We start from the raw sequence: 19096 nt of genomic DNA, 5'->3' as shown, positions 1-19096 counted from the left end.
GATGACGTCACATATTACATCACTCATGACATGGTCAGTGACATCACTCATGACATCACTCCCCATGTGTTATCCTAATTCAATGTTTCTCCCTCTTTCACATGGGGAGTGACAAAGAGAGAGGACAAAGAGAGTAAAGGAAACAGTACCTGAATGGGCTTGAGTAAAACAGCAAAAAAAGATAAGTAATGCAGTGTGTGTGACTTATAGGGAGTCAGTGGATGTAGGTCGGGGTGTGGGTGTGTAAGGTGTGTCTGTGGGTGTGGTTGTGTGGAGTGTTTCGGTGTGGGTGGAGGTGAGGGTGTGTGAAATATGTGAGAGAAGTGTATGAGTGTGGGGTGTATATGTGTTCGATGTATGTGTGTGTATGGAATGTGTGTGTGTGTTTGAGGAGTGTGTGTGGGAGGATTTTTTGTGTGTATGAGGTGTGTGTGTGGTGTGTGAATGGGGTGTATGTTACAGGTGTGTGTATGTGTTGGGAGGGGGATGAGGTGTATGTGTAGGAGTAAGGTAAATAATTAAGGAAAAGAGAATGAGTGAAGAAGCAAAAGAAGGGAACAGAGGGTAAGTGAAGTGAAGAATAGGGATTGAAAGAAGTTGAATATGAGAGGGGAAATAGGGAAAGGGGAGTAAACATGTAGAATAAGAATAAGTGAGAGAAGCAGAGTAAAGACACAGGAGTGAGGTAGATTGAGAAAATGTTAGTGACCTTAAAGCAAAGGGTGATGACAAACTACATTGTTTTAGTCATACTTACCATATAATAAATGTAACTTTAACTAATTTTATTTAACTACACTTTGTATCTGTGAAAGAGAGAAGAAAAAATAAGTTATAATTAGTCAAATATGTATTTTAAATTAAAAGATACAAATGAAGAGGTTAAAAATCATAACGCTCTATTTAGAAATAAAGTTAGAGTGAAGGACACAGAAAGGGAAATAAACTAAGGTAGAAGGACAAAAAGAGAGAAAAAGAAATAGAAGGAGATCAAATTACAAAGAGTAAGGCATATAGATTCACTGACAAAAAGAGAGAGAAGAACAGAGAAATGAACTGAAGGTAAGAAAGATACTAAAACAATGTGAGTTAGCAAAACTAAATCAGGAAACAGAAGTAAGTAAAAAGATAATGACTGAGACAGAAAACAGTCTAATTAAGGATGCATTTAGAAAAATGAGGAATAGAAGATAACTGAGAGTAAGTGAAGAACAGTCATAGAGTGAAAGGATGAAGGGAGACAGAATAATATACAACAATTGAAGGAAATGGACTGAGGAAGTTATAAGGTAGACACACTAAGAGAAAAACTGAGTGAGGTGGAGTACAATGAGTGAGAAAAGGAAATGAGTAAGTGAGCAAAAAGAAGGAAAGAGAGGAGAAGACGACTAAAACAGTGGTACTGAGAGAAAATAATTTGGTGATGAAAGTAAAGAGAAGGACATTGAAAGAAAGGAAATGAGGGATAGTAATGGAACCAGAGTAAAAGAAATGGGATGAAGAACGATGAGAGAGGAGCAGAGAAGTTGTTGTAAAAGAAGTGATAGAAGGTAGATAAACACAAGTGAACATAACAGAAGTAGAGTGAGGCACTGACGACATAGAAGTAGTGAACGAAAAATAGAGAGAAGAGGTCATAAGTAAGGAGCAAACAAAGATAAGCGAGGGAGAGTGGGTGATTTATAGTGATAGAGTGCAATAATACTGCTGACTGAGTAAACAGGAATTACTAAAAGAGCAAAGGAGAAAAATACGGAAAAGAGAAGTAAAGCAGACAGACTGAAAGCTGAAAAGTTATGCAAGGGAGAGACGGGATGCACACAGTTGAAATGAGAATGAGGGGTTGTCAAAGAATTGGAGTAAGGGAAGGGGGGTTACAGAGAGTGAGAGAAAGACATTATAAGTGAGTAAAAAGAGCTGAAAGGGGATGGAAAAAGGAAAGTAAGTGTCAGAGAATGGGAATACAATTTAATTTACACAATCCAAAGTATAAAATAACTTGTACAACATGTTACATAGTTTATTTTTGCTGTTCTCAGAATACATTGAATTTCACTTAAAACAGTGAGTTCAAATTACTCATCATATGACAGCGGGAAAAAAAACACAATCTAAAAGATTGTGTTTTAAAAAAAAACTTAAATACTGACAAATGACAAATGTACGCTAATCTTAGATTGACTTACTTTTCCTTGAGGCCAAATACTGTATCATGGTGGTCCTTTTCTCGTTGGAAAGTACTTTGCTGTTCACTTAAAAATCAATTTCATCGACTTTCTATAAGAAAAGCTCCAAGAACATCTGAAATATTTTCAATATTTTCATATACTCCTTTTTTTCAGTCATGACTCTTTACTCATTCCTGCACCTTTCCATTTGGCCAAATAGTGTCAGATGTATGAGTATATGTTCAAATTAATTCTAAGGCACTCTGAAATGACCTTTTTCCCGACGTTCTGAAAGAAAGGCTCTACAACATTTTCACAATATTCAAGTATTTGTAAAACCATCTCTGACTCACTCCTGTTCATCATTTTGTATAATACTAATATCACTTACTATGAGATCCACTTACAGTACCTATATGACAAGTTAATTTTTTATATTGCCTGGATCACTTTTACTCAGAATATATCTTTAAACAGCAAAATAACCTTTATTAACTGCTCCCGTCTTCATTGGCCAATTACTTTTACCTAAATTTTGGCTGTAAAAACACTAGGTATGAATTTATTAAGCCAAAAGGCAAACGTTGTTTGAAAGTCAAATGAGTGTCGTTACATTGGGTCCAACCTTTAGAAGTTTGTAAATAGCATGTGTAATGCCCTGATGTTGTAGAAGGACCATCATGAAAAATAATAGCTACAGTTGCAAAGGTTCTTCCTGATATCGATAACTGAGAAGCCACGAAATTTTTAATAGAAGTTGTCAATTTAGTTCCATCAGGTCTACATCGTTGGAACATTAAAATGACATAGTGACCATAATTTTGTAGAAATACTGTGGACAGCATTGTAGACTTACATTGGGTACACACCATATTGTGATCCGCTGCTTTAACTAGATTACTAAAAGGCACTGATTTGCAGTCTGGTAAAGTCAAATATATAAATCTTTCAGAGTCTATTCTAGTAGTACTTGATGAAGCACAGTTATCACAGTCATGTTGCCATTGATAAGAAAGGTTAAAAAGATTTTTTATATCTACTCCTTCATCTTCCAATACATCAAACATATACATTTAAAATTCCTGACAATCCTGCTGAATTATCTGTGAAAATTGATTTTGACCTGAACATATGTCTACAAGATTTCTAATTTCTGAAACACTTTCTATTTTTCCTCTATCACTACTACATTTCTCTAACACAGAATTCAATAAACAGCACAATGTTTGTTCCCGATTTTCGACAATCTGTTTTTGTAAATTTTGAAGAAAAAAAACAACATTAACTACTACATTAGCATAGCAGTTGACACCAGAACTGTTTTCAAACTGAAATCCAACAACATCCTCAACAGAATCCTTTTTCCTTCTACTTACAATTACAGTTTCATCAACTTTTTGTCTTTGTGCTACTACCTCACTGCAATTACTCTCATTTCTTCTTTTTCGGCCTACCACACGTTTTTCAATCAGAGGATATTGAGGCAAATGTGGAGCATACTCTCTTCTTAACCTATTGTATTCTTTAATACAATCTAGATCAGCACAAATCTTTGTTTCATCACACTCAATCAAGTACAATCCTGATAAAGTTCTGACTCGTGATAAAGCCACATATGCCATACCCTCTTTAAACACAGAACTTCCAATGTTCACCAAAGCACTATCTACACTTAAACCTTCAGATTTATGAATTGTCACTGCATATGCCAAACAAATAGGAAACTGTTTTCGGCGAACATATAAGTCTTTCACAAGCAAAAATCTAGCTGAACAACGACAAATTTGTTCTATTTCATCAATGCCATCAAATTTAATTTTTAAAATTTCAATTCCATCTCTATTTTTGTAATTCACAAAACCAACAACATGACCCATTGCTCCATTTTCCAGACATCTTTCAACATTTAAATTCCTTCTCAAAATGACACGACAATTCAAACACACATTCAGTCTTTTCAAAACCAGCAGTTTTAGATATACTCTTCTCTAATGAATCCAATTTTGATTTCAAATTTTCAGACAACACAATTGTTGCTCCCATATGCTCTATTGTATCTGTAGCTTCCAGTTTCACCATCTCTTCATTTTCTAAATTTACCATTTTGTTGTTGAACATGGAACATTGTTTCAGAGTTGGCATCAAACATATGGCAGATTTCCTCTCATTAATTTTCTTAAAAATATTCTCTGGAAGAATGTTTTCATTTGGGTACAAATTTGAAATTAACCGTCCATGTAAAGCTTCTTTCCCTTGCTGACTTATTTTTCCTACTCTTACGTCTTGTAAAATATTTTTATAATCTTCATCCTTTGCCTGCCGCATATTTTGAAGCAGTACTGCATATTTGAAGTTTAGCCATTTATTAACGTTTCCAATGCTTCCTAGGCACTTCCTGGTATCTGCATGCATGAGCATTTTGAACACAGGTTGTCCTTTCACTGGAGTCAACTGCAGAAGATCTCCAAAAACAATAATATGTTTTCCTCCAAATAAAACATCATAGTCTGTTCTAAGAATTTCTTGCATTCTCAAATGCACAAAAGCAAGCATTATATTTGACACCATGCTTACTTCATCAATGATAAGAAGTTTCATTTTCTTCAGGACTCTCGAAACTTCGGAACACGCATCTCCAGATAGCTTGTGATATTGCAATTTGTTATCATGCTCCACTGGCAGCATCAGTAAACAATGTAAAGTAATCCCTTTAATATTATGTCCTGCAGCCCAGTTGGAGCGGTAACAACACAAGACAGCGGTGATTCAGTCCTTTTCTGCAGATAAGATGCAATTGCTTTAATCAGAAAACTTTTTCCAGTTCCCGCTTCTCCACTCACGTACAGTCGGACAGGCTTAAATGATGTACATGAGCACTCTTTCTTCTCATGACTCAATCCATGTTCAACCTGTTCTGTGACTTCGTCATATATCAGTTTCTGCTCAAGGTTTCGTTGTTTCACCAAATCCTCTAAATTAATTATATCCTCTTGAGCTTGCTCCATAGCTCTTTCCACCTTATCCATGACAGTGGCAGCTTCATTTTGGATAATTGGTCCTCCTAGTGGATCCTGACTCAATGAAGCAGAACTCTGACTGCCTTGAGAACTGTCTCTCGCAATCTCTGCAGCAATTTTTGCTTCTTGCTCTATTTCTTCATTCAACATTTGCAGATCATTTGGAAAAACAGGACATTCTATGGTATCCTTCGTAGCATTAAAAGAGTCTTCATAACAGAGAAAATCTCCAAGTAGTTCCTCTTCTTCTCGCCATGGTTTAAAGAGTTGCAAAAGAGCCAAATAATAAAATTCTCTTTTATCTGGATTTTCACAACTCAATTTTCGATGATTAATCAAATGACCTTTTTTCTGTTTCACTAGACATCCTTCACATCCAATGACAGCATATATTCAATTATTGATATCTTCTCTGATGTTCCTCTTATAAATATATCTTTGCACAACTTCATAGAGACAAGCATTCTCAAGGTGAGGACTTCTATTTGGATAGTATGTATCCAACATGTTTGTCTTCAAAATATCTGTGCTTTCTGGTTCTTTCTCCGCCAAATACTCTATCTCTTGTACAGATTTCAAAACTTGATTTCCTATTGCAGCAAGACCTAGACTCACCCAAATGATGGTTCTAGATTTGGCATAGAGACTTGCTGACGACAATCGATCAGAACATTCATATGCTCCAATTTCTCGATGCGACAACATCTTCAGACTGTAACTGTATAATTTCTTGCTTAGACTCTTTTCATGTGAAATGTCCTCCCACATTTCCTTCAGTTCTGTTTTTTCTTTTTTTGTGATGTAAGACGTCACATATCGAGCCACAGCAATAGAGTTGTCAGCAACGAATTGAATATCCATGTTAGCATTCCACATGGACAAAATCACTGCGTTGTAGTCGTTGATGTACTTGGACTCTTCGTTTCTTTTTAAATTGTATGCATTTTTGGGTGATTTCCTCATCACAGTATGTCGTAGAGAAGACATCAAATTATTTACTCTTCCTTTAGAAATCACTGGTCGTGGAAAGCTGAAACAACATTTTGTGTAGAACTTTTCCTTGTTTTTGAATTTTTGACGACAATACTTCCCACAACGATGGGATTGAAAGCGTAAAACTTGTTGCCTTAAACTGTTTTCCTCTGTAGTTTTCGGAACAGCACATGTTGAATACTCTTCAATGAAACTCATCACTGTTTCATCCAAATCTGCTCCAAATTTGGGTGCATCTTTAATCCACAACAACATATGTATGTGAGGAGCACCTCTCGCTTGATACTCCTTTCTCCAAAAGAAATCCAAAACCTCTCCAAGGGGAGGATTTTTTTTGATGGTAATAAAAGACATCATAGCTTCAAATCTATGATTGAAATATCTGCATACATTCACTGGATCCAAAGAACACAGTTCTCCAGGTGTTTTGAATTCTATATTTTGTATATTTGCATTTGCCTCGCGTAGAAATTCAAGTAAGTCGTCCCATGCATACTCGGCACAGCTAAGAGTAAGGAACCATGTAGGAGTTCATAAGTTTCTTAGCATACATTTCAATTCCCCATGACGACGGTACCAATACTCATTTGTACCACACTGACATGCCATGAGATTGATTAGATGAGATTCCAAAATATTATCTTGCAGATTCACTTTCTCCATAAAGTCCCTCGCCGAAACATTTTGCAGATGTGCTCCACTTTTCAGTATATGGTTTACTGCATAAGAAAGCCCAGACAAGTCACTTTCATAAAGTAGATGAAACAAATAGGGAATGCATTGACGAAACCTTGGATCTTCAGCATATAATCTTACAGTTCGATATTCAGATGCAGGAATTTGAAGTGGACGATCATCATATCGTCCACCTCGACCTGTTGGAAATAGCTGTGGAAAACAACGAGCTTCCAAACTTTCTTCCCATACACTAATGGGACTTCCTTTTGCTGCTTTCATTTGAAACAATTCAATTGCATTCCCCATTACTTCTTTGGAATGCAAAGGATGAACAGTATAATGTTCATATATTTCTTCACTTCTAGACACATCAACTTTTTCAATTTGGCCGCCTGAACAATCAATGTCTTCATCTGCAGCTGTTTCCTCTGCTGCAACACATACATCTTTGTAATACTCATTGTTTTTGACTAAATACAACGTTGCCTTTTTGACTTTCCTAACATCCACTAAATCTTGCCAGATTTTCTTACTCTTTGTTGGAACCCCATTAACTAGAATAACTAAAGGTTCCTCTTCTACTTTTTCTATACCAATTGTATCAATATTTTTTTTGAAATCAAGAGGCAAATAAACAACTCTTCCTTTTAATCCTCTCTGCAAATCTGAAGGAGGCAATTTCTCTATCTTAGGCTCCATGTGAACAATTGCCTGAAAAGGGTGGACACATTGAATCAAAATAGACTCATATGTATTTAAATCCATCAATTCACGGGGAATGTCTACCAACTCCAGTTTATTATGAACAGCTCTAGCAGGCATTCTGTTTTGATTTAATTTATCATAACAATATTTACAAATACGCTGATCAGAACTCAAATCAAAACAATTCTCCACCCACAAATAAGTTGCAAAATACTTCCACTCATAATTATTCATCTTTTCACTTTTTACGTATAAATCAACTAATCTAGTTTGATGCTTATAATGACTTCGTCGACAACACACACAAGTAAAATTCGGCCTTTCACTTGATTTCACCTTAATCCTAGTCCACGGCACTCTTAGACACAAGCCTAACCACCTACGCTCCCCAGGAAAGCCCAAACATGTACCTTTTTGCGCCATATTTAAAAAGTGACGCATGTAGGTAGATGCGTCACTTTTTAAACCTCTGCGCCACATTATACTCAAAAATGTAAAAGCCATTCATTTACCCTAAAATCGTTTTTGACATCACATTTAGGAAACATAGCACAGGTCCTACGTACAAGCATTCCATGTCATTACTGAAACCTCACTATTTTACAAAATACAATTCCTCTATGCAAACAAACTCAATATGCTTCCTACACTGAGTTAACACAGGTAACATCATTGTAAAGAGTCAAATTGACGCCTGTGTCTAAGAGTGCAGTCGGGGATAGGCTTCATGAAGCCTAGTCCACTGCACTCTTAGACACAAGCCTCACCACCTACGCTCCCCAGGAAAGCCCAAACATGTACCTTTTTGCGCCATATTTAAAAAGTGACGCATGTAGGTAGATGCGTCACTTTTTAAACCTCTGCGCCACATTATACTCAAAAATGTAAAAGCCATTCATTTTCCCCAAAATCGTTTTTGACATCACATTTAGGAAACACAGCACAGGTCCTATGTACAAGCATCTGCCTCACAGCAGGGATAAGACTGAGGCAAACGCTTTCACATGGAGCTTTCCCCATGTGATAGGATTCTGACACCTAAGAAGGAGTGCAGATGAGATGAAGACTGTCCAGGGGAGCACAAAAGGTGAGGCTTGTGTCCAAGAGTGCAGTGGACAGGACTAAACTGGAGTAGTGTGCAAAAAAAAAAAGAATCTCATTTATGAGGCCCTGCTTCAGTTTTGCACTACTGATGCGTCACTTTTTGTGACGCATCGGCGGCATAAAACATGTACCTTTTTGCGCCATATTTAAAAAATGACGCATGTAGGTAGATGCGTCACTTTTTAAACCTCTGCGCCACATTACACTCAAAAATGTAAAAGCCATTCATTTTCCCCAAAATCGTTTTTGACATCACATTTAGGAAACACAGCACAGGTCCTATGTACAAGCATTCCATGTCATTACTGAAACCTCACTATTTTTCAAAATACAATTCCTCTATGCAAACAAACTCAATATGCTTCCTACACTGAGTTAACACAGGTAACATCATAGTAAAGAGTCAAATTGACGCCTGTATCTAAGAGTGCAGTCGGGGATAGGCTTCATGAAGCCTAGTCCACTGCACTCTTAGACACAAGCCTCACCACCTACGCTCCCCAGGAAAGCCCAAACATGTACCTTTTTCCGCCATATTTAAAAAGTGACGCATGTAGGTAGATGCGTCACTTTTTAAACCTCTGCGCCACATTATACTCAAAAATGTAAAAGCCATTCATTTTCCTCAAAATTGTGTTTGACATCACATTTAGTAAACACAGCACAGGTCCTATGTACAAGCATTCCATGTCATTACCGAAACCTCACTATTTTACAAAATACAATTCCTCTATGCAAACAAACTCAATATGCTTCCTACACTGAGTTAACACAGGTAACATCATTGTAAAGAGTCAAATTTATTTCTTTAAACATGCATACATTCTTTATTCCTTTAAACAAATGTAAAAGCCATTCATTTTTCCCAAAATAGTTTTTGACATCACATTTAAGAAACACAGCACAGGTCCTATGTACAAGCATTCCATGTCACTACTAAAACTTCACAATTTTACAAAATACAATTCCTCTATGCAGTAAAAACTTTTTACCAGGCATTATCAAAAAGCATGACACAAAGCAACATTAAAAAACCACAATTTGCTTCCAAATCTTCTCCATAGAGTATACACGTCTCTATGTATATTAAGTGAATCATAACTCACCTTTACAAATGCTCTAGGAGATTCACAACAGTGTCAGATACACACACCAATATTTCTTTAGCAGAGCAAAAGGTATGTTCTCCAGGCACTGCAACCATTAATGGCACAGAAAATCTCTAAATCTACCCACATATTGTTCATGGTAACCAATCAAAACTCTTCCCTCTGTATTTTCAAACCAACACCCTTCCCCCCCTCAGCCCTTTCTACCTGTTACCATAGCAACTCCCTCCTCACTGAGCTCCAAGGTTTAAAAGTTTATTCTACAATGTTGCAAATCACCTCAGCAAGGATGTTTGACCTGCAAATACACCAGCTTATCTTGTGCAATGTTTCTTTAAATGACTTTTTTTAACCATTCAAATTACTTCTTACACAGAACACAACCATGCACCCTAACATACAGTTTTCAACTATCTCAATCTACCAATCATTGCTTGTGATTCAAGAGCACTGAAAATCCACAGTTTTTTTTTTTGCAAACTCCTACTGTTCCAACTGCCATTTTATTCCTACACTTCATCTGACTGCACCAGAACCTCCTCTACCATGTATTCTGTCTGGATTATTGGACATAGCTATATCCACTGGGCTCAAAGGTATGCAGCTACCAGAAATTTTCACAACCTTGATTTACCAAATGTGAACATTAAATGGATTGGCCAGAGAGGATTGAAATGTCACCAATTGATACCATTGCTGAAAACCTTTTTGCATTTTCCACACCCTAACCTCATAATTCTGCACTGTGGTGGAAATGACTTAGGCACTTTGACTGGGGTAGGTCTGGAAATGCTTTTAAAGGACACCTTTGAACAATTGATGGCACTTTTTCCTCAAACTGCCTTGGTATTTTCCAATATATGCCAAAGGCAGAAATGGAACTGGTCCAACCAATTTTGTCCACAATTTGGGAAAGCACGGAAACATGTGAATAAATCTGTTTCTGCTTACATGAGAGACTATGGAATGGGTTCAATATACAACAACAACTTGCGTTACAACATGCAAGATATCTACAGAGGAGATGGTGTGCACTTTTCAGATGAGGGGAATAGAATATTCCTCCTGAATTTAAGACTGTGCATTTTAGGTTCTGTGTCTGATTTAGGTACCTACAAGTAGGTACCTAAATCAGACACAGAACCTAAAAGCTCTTTTCAGAGCTACCCTACCTCTGATCACTCCAAATGATTATCTTTTTCTAACTTTTTTCACTATTTTTCACCAAAGTACGCTCCCCGGTACGCTTCCCGGTGCGCGTACCGGGCGCTCCCCCCACGAAAATTTAAAAAAATATTTTTTTTTTTGGCCTATATGGGCCTCCTAAGACCCCCTCAGAAAACCTAGAGGGTCAGGGAGTGCCTACCGTGCCCCCTTATACCCATTCCCAACGTTGTTTGTCCGCCATTTTCTGACTCAAATCTACCAAAACACAAAATGGAGGACTCCCGTAGCGCTGCCGGTACGCATACCGGAGCGCGCACCGGGAAGCGCTCCAAAAAAAATAATAAAAGTTAATTTACATAAAAACCACTGGAGACACTTTCACCAAATATAGAATAGGCCATACTACATACCAGTCCCTACCATTTTCCCAAATTTGGTGGAATTCCATTGAGCCATTTGAGCTGTAGCACTGTCTAAATATCCTGAGGTAAATTACTTCACAAAAACACATCTGAAGTGTTAGAATTGACAACCAATTAAAATGTTACTTTCATTTTCTACTTTTTTTTCCTGACATTTGATTGGTTATGTACATGAATATATATAAAGAAAGAGTGGAAACCCCAGCCATTTTGACTACTACCTCCTGAAGTAGATTTCGAGAAAATTTTCACGGAGAACTTAAACTGCTTTTTGAAAGGTAAGTTGTTATTTTGAAAACTGAAGTATGTTGTGCACTTTAAGTTAATTTGGAAAACTTTTTCTGATAGTTTTATACTATCCCTCTGTAATAGTTATAGATTTAGATAGACTTCTCTGTTATAGTTATGGATGGATTTAGGCTTGTCTTGTATAATTATGAATTTACTTAGGCTTCATCACATACACTTTTTTATATTTCTACTTCCAGTCTGATACCATACACTACCCAAAGATAAATTCACTGTTAAAAAATCCAAACTACCTGTCTGAACTTAAACCCAACAGTGCCATATTTCTACTGATTTTTTTTTTAATGCAAATTTCAGCACAAAAATGGAAGGAGAACAAAACGTTTCCTTTGAAATTGTCCTAGAGATGAACAATGAAGAAATCATTGAACCCAATGACTTGGAATTCATGGATGAATCACGGGACCATGAACTTCTACAATGTGTAGAATCTGTGGATTTGTTAATTCAATATGAGGACGTTTCTGACAGTCAAATGATAGAAGTTATGTTTAATTTAGAAAAAGAATCTGAAAAATAAATGTATATTTAATAATTCTAAAATTGTTTGAGACATTATTCATTTTTATATGTAATTCTTAAACTAGTACCAAATTGATTATAATGTAAAGTCAGACTTATAGTATACTGTGCAACTTTTTTGTGTTACATAGTAATTTTTCTCATAGATACTTCCTTTCTCCCACTATATTATCTCCAATGTGTATTTGACATCTCTTTTTCATCTCCTGCCTCCATGTTCTTTCTGCTTTCCTGACAGACTATGGTATGGATTCCATATACCACAATAACTTCTATAACAACATGCTAGATATCTACATAAAAAGGTGTACATTGAATTTAAGACTCTGCATTGGTACCTACATGTTGGTACTTAAATCACCCACACAACACAACAACTCAGAGATACCCTACCTCTAAGCACTTTAAATTAAATATTTTAGTTTTTCACTGAGTTTTCCCCATGTGTGGGGGGAGATGTGTGTGGGGGATGTGCGGGGTGTGTCTGTGAGGTGTGTATGTGTGTGTGTGTGTGTGTGTCTGGGGGGGATGAGGTGTATAGGTGCGTGGGGTATGTGGGTGTGGGTGGGGATTTGGGTGTGTAAGGTGTGTGTGTGGGTGTGGGTGTGTGGGGTGTTTGGGTGTAGGTGGGAGTGTGGGTGTGTGAGGTGTGTGTGGGGTAGTGTGGGTGTGGGGGGTATGTGTGTAGGATGTGTATGTATTTGTGGGATGTGTGGATGTATCTGTGAGGTGTGTGTGTGTGGGGTGGGAGGTGTGTGTGTGGGATGTGTGGAGTGTGTCTGTGAGGTTAAGACTCTGCATTGGTACCTACATGTTGGTACTTAAATCACCCACACAACACAACAACTCTTTTCAGAGATACCCTACCTCTAAGCACTTTAAATTATTATTTTAGTGTTTCACTGAGTTTTCCCCATGTGTGGGGGGGGAGGTGTGTGTGGGGGATGTGCGGGGTGTGTCTGTAAGGTGTGTATGTGTGTGTGTGTGTGTGTCTGGGGGGGATGAGGTGTATAGGTGTGTGGGGTATGTGGTTGTGGGTGTGGGTGGGGATGTGGGTGTGTAAGGTGTGTGTGTGGGTGTGTGAGGTGTGTGTGGGGTGTGTGTGGGTGTGGGGGGTATGTGTGTAGGATGTGTATGTATGTGTGGAATGTGTGGATGTGTCTGTGAGGTGTGTGTGTGTGGGGGGGGGAGGTGTGTGTGTGGGATGTGTGGGGTGTGTCTGTGAGGTATCTGTGTGTGCGTGTGTGTGTGTGTTGGGGGGTGAGGTGTGTGTGTGAGTGTGGGTGTGTGGGATGTGGGTGTGGGTGTGGATGTGTAAGGTGTCGGTGTGGGGGTGTGGGGTGTTTGGGTGTGGGTGGAGGTGTGCGTGTGTGAGGTGTGTGTGGGGAGTGTGTGAGTGTGGGGGTGTGGGGTTGTGTGCGTGTGGGCGTGTGTGGGACGTACTTGTAGGTACCTAAAACAGCCACAGAACCCAAAAGCTCTTTTCAGAACTACCCTACCTGTAATCACTCAAAATGATTATTTTACACTATTATTTTCACTATTTTTCACCAAAGTACACTCCCCGGTACGCTCCCCGGTGCGCGTACCGGGCGCTCCCCCCGTGAATATCGGGAAAAAAAAAAAATTGTCCCGCGGGACGCTTTTATGGCCCCCACATCAAACCTAGGGGGTCAGGGGGGGTGTACCCGGCCCCCTTTTGGTCATTTCCCCCTTTTGTTTTTAGCCACCTCTTGTGTCTCGGTCCTACCGAGACACAAGATGGCGGCCGATCCGGACTGTTTCGAATGTTTACAGACACCGAGAGCTTATCAGCTTCCCGTGCCCAAGTCGCGTGGCGCACCCGGAGCGCTCCCTGGTGCGCGTACCGGGGCGCTGCCCTAGATATATAAATTTTTTTGAACCTAAATTACTCAAAATCCTCTGGAGCACATATCTTGAGACATAGCAAAGGCACATCGGGCTACCAGTCCCTACAATTTTGCCAAGTTTGGTGAAAATCCATTCAGCCGTTCGAGCTAAAAGTGCGACCGACCGCCCTATGGAAATTAACATGGGGAAAACACGTTTTGGGACCCCCCTTTTATCTCGGCCCCCACTTGACGAATCCCCCCAAACTTTCAGAGAAGGAGCGGAGCGCCGCGAGGCAAAGTTGCTGAAAAATTCAGGCCGATTCCTCAACCGGCGCCAAAGTTATTCCAAATAGAATGTTGCGATTTCCCTATGGAAATCAATCCTAACTATAACACCCCCACGCCGCACGGCCACCAGATGCTGCATGTGCCCCCCGCCTGCCGCTGCTCTCAGCCTCGCTGAGCCCTCCTGCCAACCACGCCCCCCGCCGTCGCTCGTTGTTGTCTCCCGCATTTACTGTTCTGCATTGACTGTTCTGCTTGTTTGTTGTAGTTTTAACTGTAAATTTGTACCTATTTCTCACCTATTGCCTGTGTTTTTGTCCCCCCTGTGCAGTTTCCCCTGCAGTGCCCCCTGCGCCCACCCGCCCCGCTCCCCGCTTTCCGCCGCCGTGAGTGCGGACACGCCCCCTTTCCTTCTGTGACCTCCCCGCTCCCGCCTCCCAGCTGCTCCTCCTCCCTCGCACTTCGCCATAAATGGCGACCGTGCGCAGCGTTGACGCGCAGCGGGCGCGCCGATTGTGCGCCGAAGGCGCGCCAAAGGCAAGCCTGTCTGCGCCCGTCCGCGCCTGGCCTGTGCCCAGCGCCAGGACCCCTGGCCCTCCCAGCCGATGCAAGACGACCCGACTGACCTACGACGCCGCCAATCTCAACGCACTCAATGCTGGCCGGACCCACGCCTGCTGCCGAGCCACCCCGAGACGGACCCTTCACCTGCTGTACCTGCAAGTTCACCTGCCTCCAAACCTGCCCCGCACCCGCCAAGACAAACACCAGCAGCAACCACCTCAAGTGCATCCTGCTCAACACCCGCTCCGTCCACAGACACGCCGTGGAACTCTGGAACCTCCTCGACGCTACATCACCGGACGTCGCCTTCCTCGCGGAAACTTGGATGAACGCCTCCTCTGCACCCGACATCGCCATCGCCATCCCGGACGGGTACAAGATCATCAGGAGGGACCGCATCAACCAGACCGGAGGAGGCATCGCCATCGTCCACAGGAACACCATCCGCATCACGACCGACGCCAACGACTCCTTCTCCGCAGCCGAACGTCTCCACTTCCAGATTCACACCGACCCTAAGACGACCCTCAGAGGCACCCTCGTCTACAGACCCCTGGGACCACGCACACAATTCAGCGAAGACATCACAGACTTCATCAGCCCACACGCCCTCCCCTCCGCTGACTACCTCCTCCTAGGGGACCTCAACTTCCACCTGGAGAACAACAAGGACCGCAACACCGCCGCCCTGCTGGAAAACCTCGCCAACCTCGGACTCAAGCAACTGGTCAACACCCCCACCCACTACGCCGGCCACACGCTTGATCCCGTCTTCTCTTCCAGCAAGTATATCACCTTCAGCCACGCCACCGGACTCCACTGGACCGACCACAGCTGCGTCCACTTCAGCTTCAAAAGATCCACGACCCACCACCACCCGCAACAGGTACCTCACAGGAATTGGAGCAAGATCATCGCGGACCAGCTCACCACCTCCCTCAGCCAGAGCCCACCCGCCAACACAACGGACCCCAACGAAGCAGCCCGCAACTTCACACAGTGGCTGTCCGCCTGCGCCGACGACCTCGCGCCACTAAAGAACCCTCCCAGCAGACCCAGAAGCAAGAAGGCATCCTGGTTCACCGACGAACTCAAGGACTCCAAGAAGACCTGCCGCACCCTCGAGAAAACCTGGCTCCTCGACCGGACCACCAACAACACGACCGCCCTCAAACACGCTACCCGCAAGCACCACCAGCTCATCCGCACCACGAAGAAGAAATCCCTGAAGGAACGACTGGGCAATAACGCCCACGACAGCAAAGAGCTCTTCACCATTGTCAAGGAGTTCTCCAACCCCAGCACCGGCACCAACGACATCACTCCGTCACAAGACCTCTGCGACTCCCTCGCCTCGTTCTTCCACCGCAAGATCGCCGACATCCACAACAGCTTCGGCACACCACCCACGCACCCAACCGTCGAACCAACGCCCCCCACCGCCACCCTTTGCACCTGGACCACGGTGACCACCGAAGACACAGCCCGCACGATGAACACCATCCACTCCGGATCACCGACCGACCCCTGCACACAACACCTCTTCAACAAAGCTGACTCCACCATCGCACCCCAACTCCGGAACATCATCAACGCCTCCTTCAACACCGCCACCTTCCCGGAGAGCTGGAAGCACGCCGAGCTCAGCGCCCTGCTGAAGAAACCTACAGCGGACCCCACCGACCTCAAAAACTTCCGCCCCATCTCGCTCCTCCCTTTTCCTGCCAAAGTCATCGAGAAGATCGTCAACAGACAGCTGACCGCCTTCCTCGAGACGAACGGATCACCGAAGTCATCTGCGGCGTCCCGCAAGGATCTTCACTCAGCCCCACCCTCTTCAACGTCTACATGAAACCTCTCGCAGCCATCGCACGCCAGCACAACCTCAACATCATCTCTTACGCCGACGACACCCAGCTGATCCTCTCCCTCACCAGAGACCCCGACACCGCCAGAACCTGCCTACACGAAGGGATGAAAGACGTCGCCGAGTGGATGAAGGACAGCCGCCTGAAACTGAACTCGGACAAAACGGAAGTCCTCATCCTGGGATCTTTGCCCTCCGCCTGGGACGACTCCTGGTGGCCCCCAGTCCTGGGCACCGCACCAAAGCCAACCGACCACGCACGCAACCTGGGCTTCATCCTGGACTCCTCCCTCTCGATGACCAGACAAGTCAACGCCGTCTCCTCATCGTGCTTCAACACCCTGCGTATGCTTCGCAAGATCTTCCGCTGGATCCCAACCGAGACCAGGAAAACTGTCACCCAGGCACTCGTCACCAGCCGACTGGACTACGGAAACGCCCTCTACGCCGGAACCACAGCCAAGCTACAGAAAAGACTCCAGCGCATCCAGAACGCCTCCGCCCGACTCATCCTGGATGTCCCCCGACGCAGCCACATCTCCAGCCACCGGAGGAACCTGCACTGGCTCCCCGTCGACAAGAGGATCACGTTCCGGCTCCTCACCCACGCACACAAGTCTCTCCACGACCTGGGCCCCAAGTACCTCAACGACCGCCTGACCTTCCACACGCGCACCTGCCAGCTACGGTCCACCAGCCTCGCCCTCGCAGCCGTACCACGCATCCGAAGAGCCACAGCCGGAGGAAGATCCTTCTCTTACCTGGCTGCCAAGACATGGAACTGCCTCCCCATCCACCTTCGGTTGACCCAGGACCATCTCGCCTTCAGGAAACAACTCAAGACCTGGCTGTTCGAGCAGTAGCACCCCCCCCCCCCAAGAGCGATGAGACCCTCCCGGGTGAGTAGTGCGCTATACAAATGGTATGATTGATTGATTGATTGATTAACTACTTACTGGCGACCGCCAGTAGGTAATATATATATATATATATATATATATATATATATATATATATATATATATATATATAATGTGGAAATGACAGCTTCTTTGGTGCCCTGTCCAAGATGGTATAACTTTCTTTTTTTTGTCTAAGTTCTGATTGACCCAAAACCAATTCAATTAAGCAAAGCTAGCGCTATTTTACATGTGGTCCTACTCTCCAAAGGAATTTGGAAAATATAAAACGTAAGTTACATTTGTCTTCCCCAAAAATATGCCTTTTAATGTGAAATCGTTGAGCCACATTTAATGAAACAGCCAGAATTAAAGAGGGTGTTGTTTTATGGTATAGAATTCGGTAACAAACCCAAGTTAAAATTAGTAATGCCACCTGAAGCTGTATGTCGAGACCTATTCATGCTCTTTCAAAGCGTGACATGGCCAGTGTTTATTCCTTCTTCTCCCAGGTGTTTCTTGCAGGATTCATGCTTAATTTGTCATGAAATGGAAAGAGTTTTTGAAAGTACGGCCGTGGCTTCTAGGACCCGCTAGAGGCATTTTTTTTCTTTTATCACAAGTCCCCCTTGGGAGCTGTCACCTTCGGGTGGAATGAGTCCGATCTCTTGCCTGGCAGGGGCGCCTCAAAGATACCCCGAGGGCATACCGGGCGCTTGGAGATTGATCGGTGATACGTTTCAAAGGCAAAGACAACTTCAAAATGCTCAGTTTATGGAAGCTTTCGCCAGAGGTTGAAGGGATTCCTGCATCGGCTTGTTCCCTGGGATGTTAATATTTAATGCAATTTGTCCAAGGAATATCAGCTGTGACAGCCCGCCATAAACATACATTAAAGAAACTCTTCTGTATGAGTTGAAGATGGTGGGGGAACCTCAAGCTGTGAATGACAGGCTTGCTTTAACCAATCAGCTTTATAGCTGACACAATGCTTGAATTCCTGCCAGTGGTGCTAAGCTGTCGCTGCTCTGATGGCCTATTTGGTTGGATTGGCCCCTCTTAGATGACATCAATATTTCGACGGACCATTTATTCTACATAGGCCAAGCAGATGCCTGTTTTGATGCAATGCTAGTGGCGAAGGCAATTGTTTCAGCATGACTGTTAACCTTTAAAACTATGCATTCCTTAATATATACTGGATGAATCTGTGCTCAATTCATATACTAGCACTACAAAGAAATTGCAATGATGGCCATTTGTTCAATCTAAAAACTGAAATAACTCCATGTGCTAAAAAGATAGCTCATATTAGAGCTTGAGGTGACAGTCATTTTATCAATTTCAAAAGAATGAACTCTCGAGTTGGCATCACTATTATTTATTTTAACATCATCTATTTATTAATTCAAGTCTGTGACCTGTTGGTATGCA

The sequence above is a fragment of the Lissotriton helveticus genome, chromosome 9 (assembly GCF_964261635.1).
Source record: "Lissotriton helveticus chromosome 9, aLisHel1.1, whole genome shotgun sequence".
Classification (NCBI taxonomy): Eukaryota; Metazoa; Chordata; class Amphibia; order Caudata; family Salamandridae; genus Lissotriton; species Lissotriton helveticus.
This window is presented reverse-complemented; position numbering follows the sequence as displayed.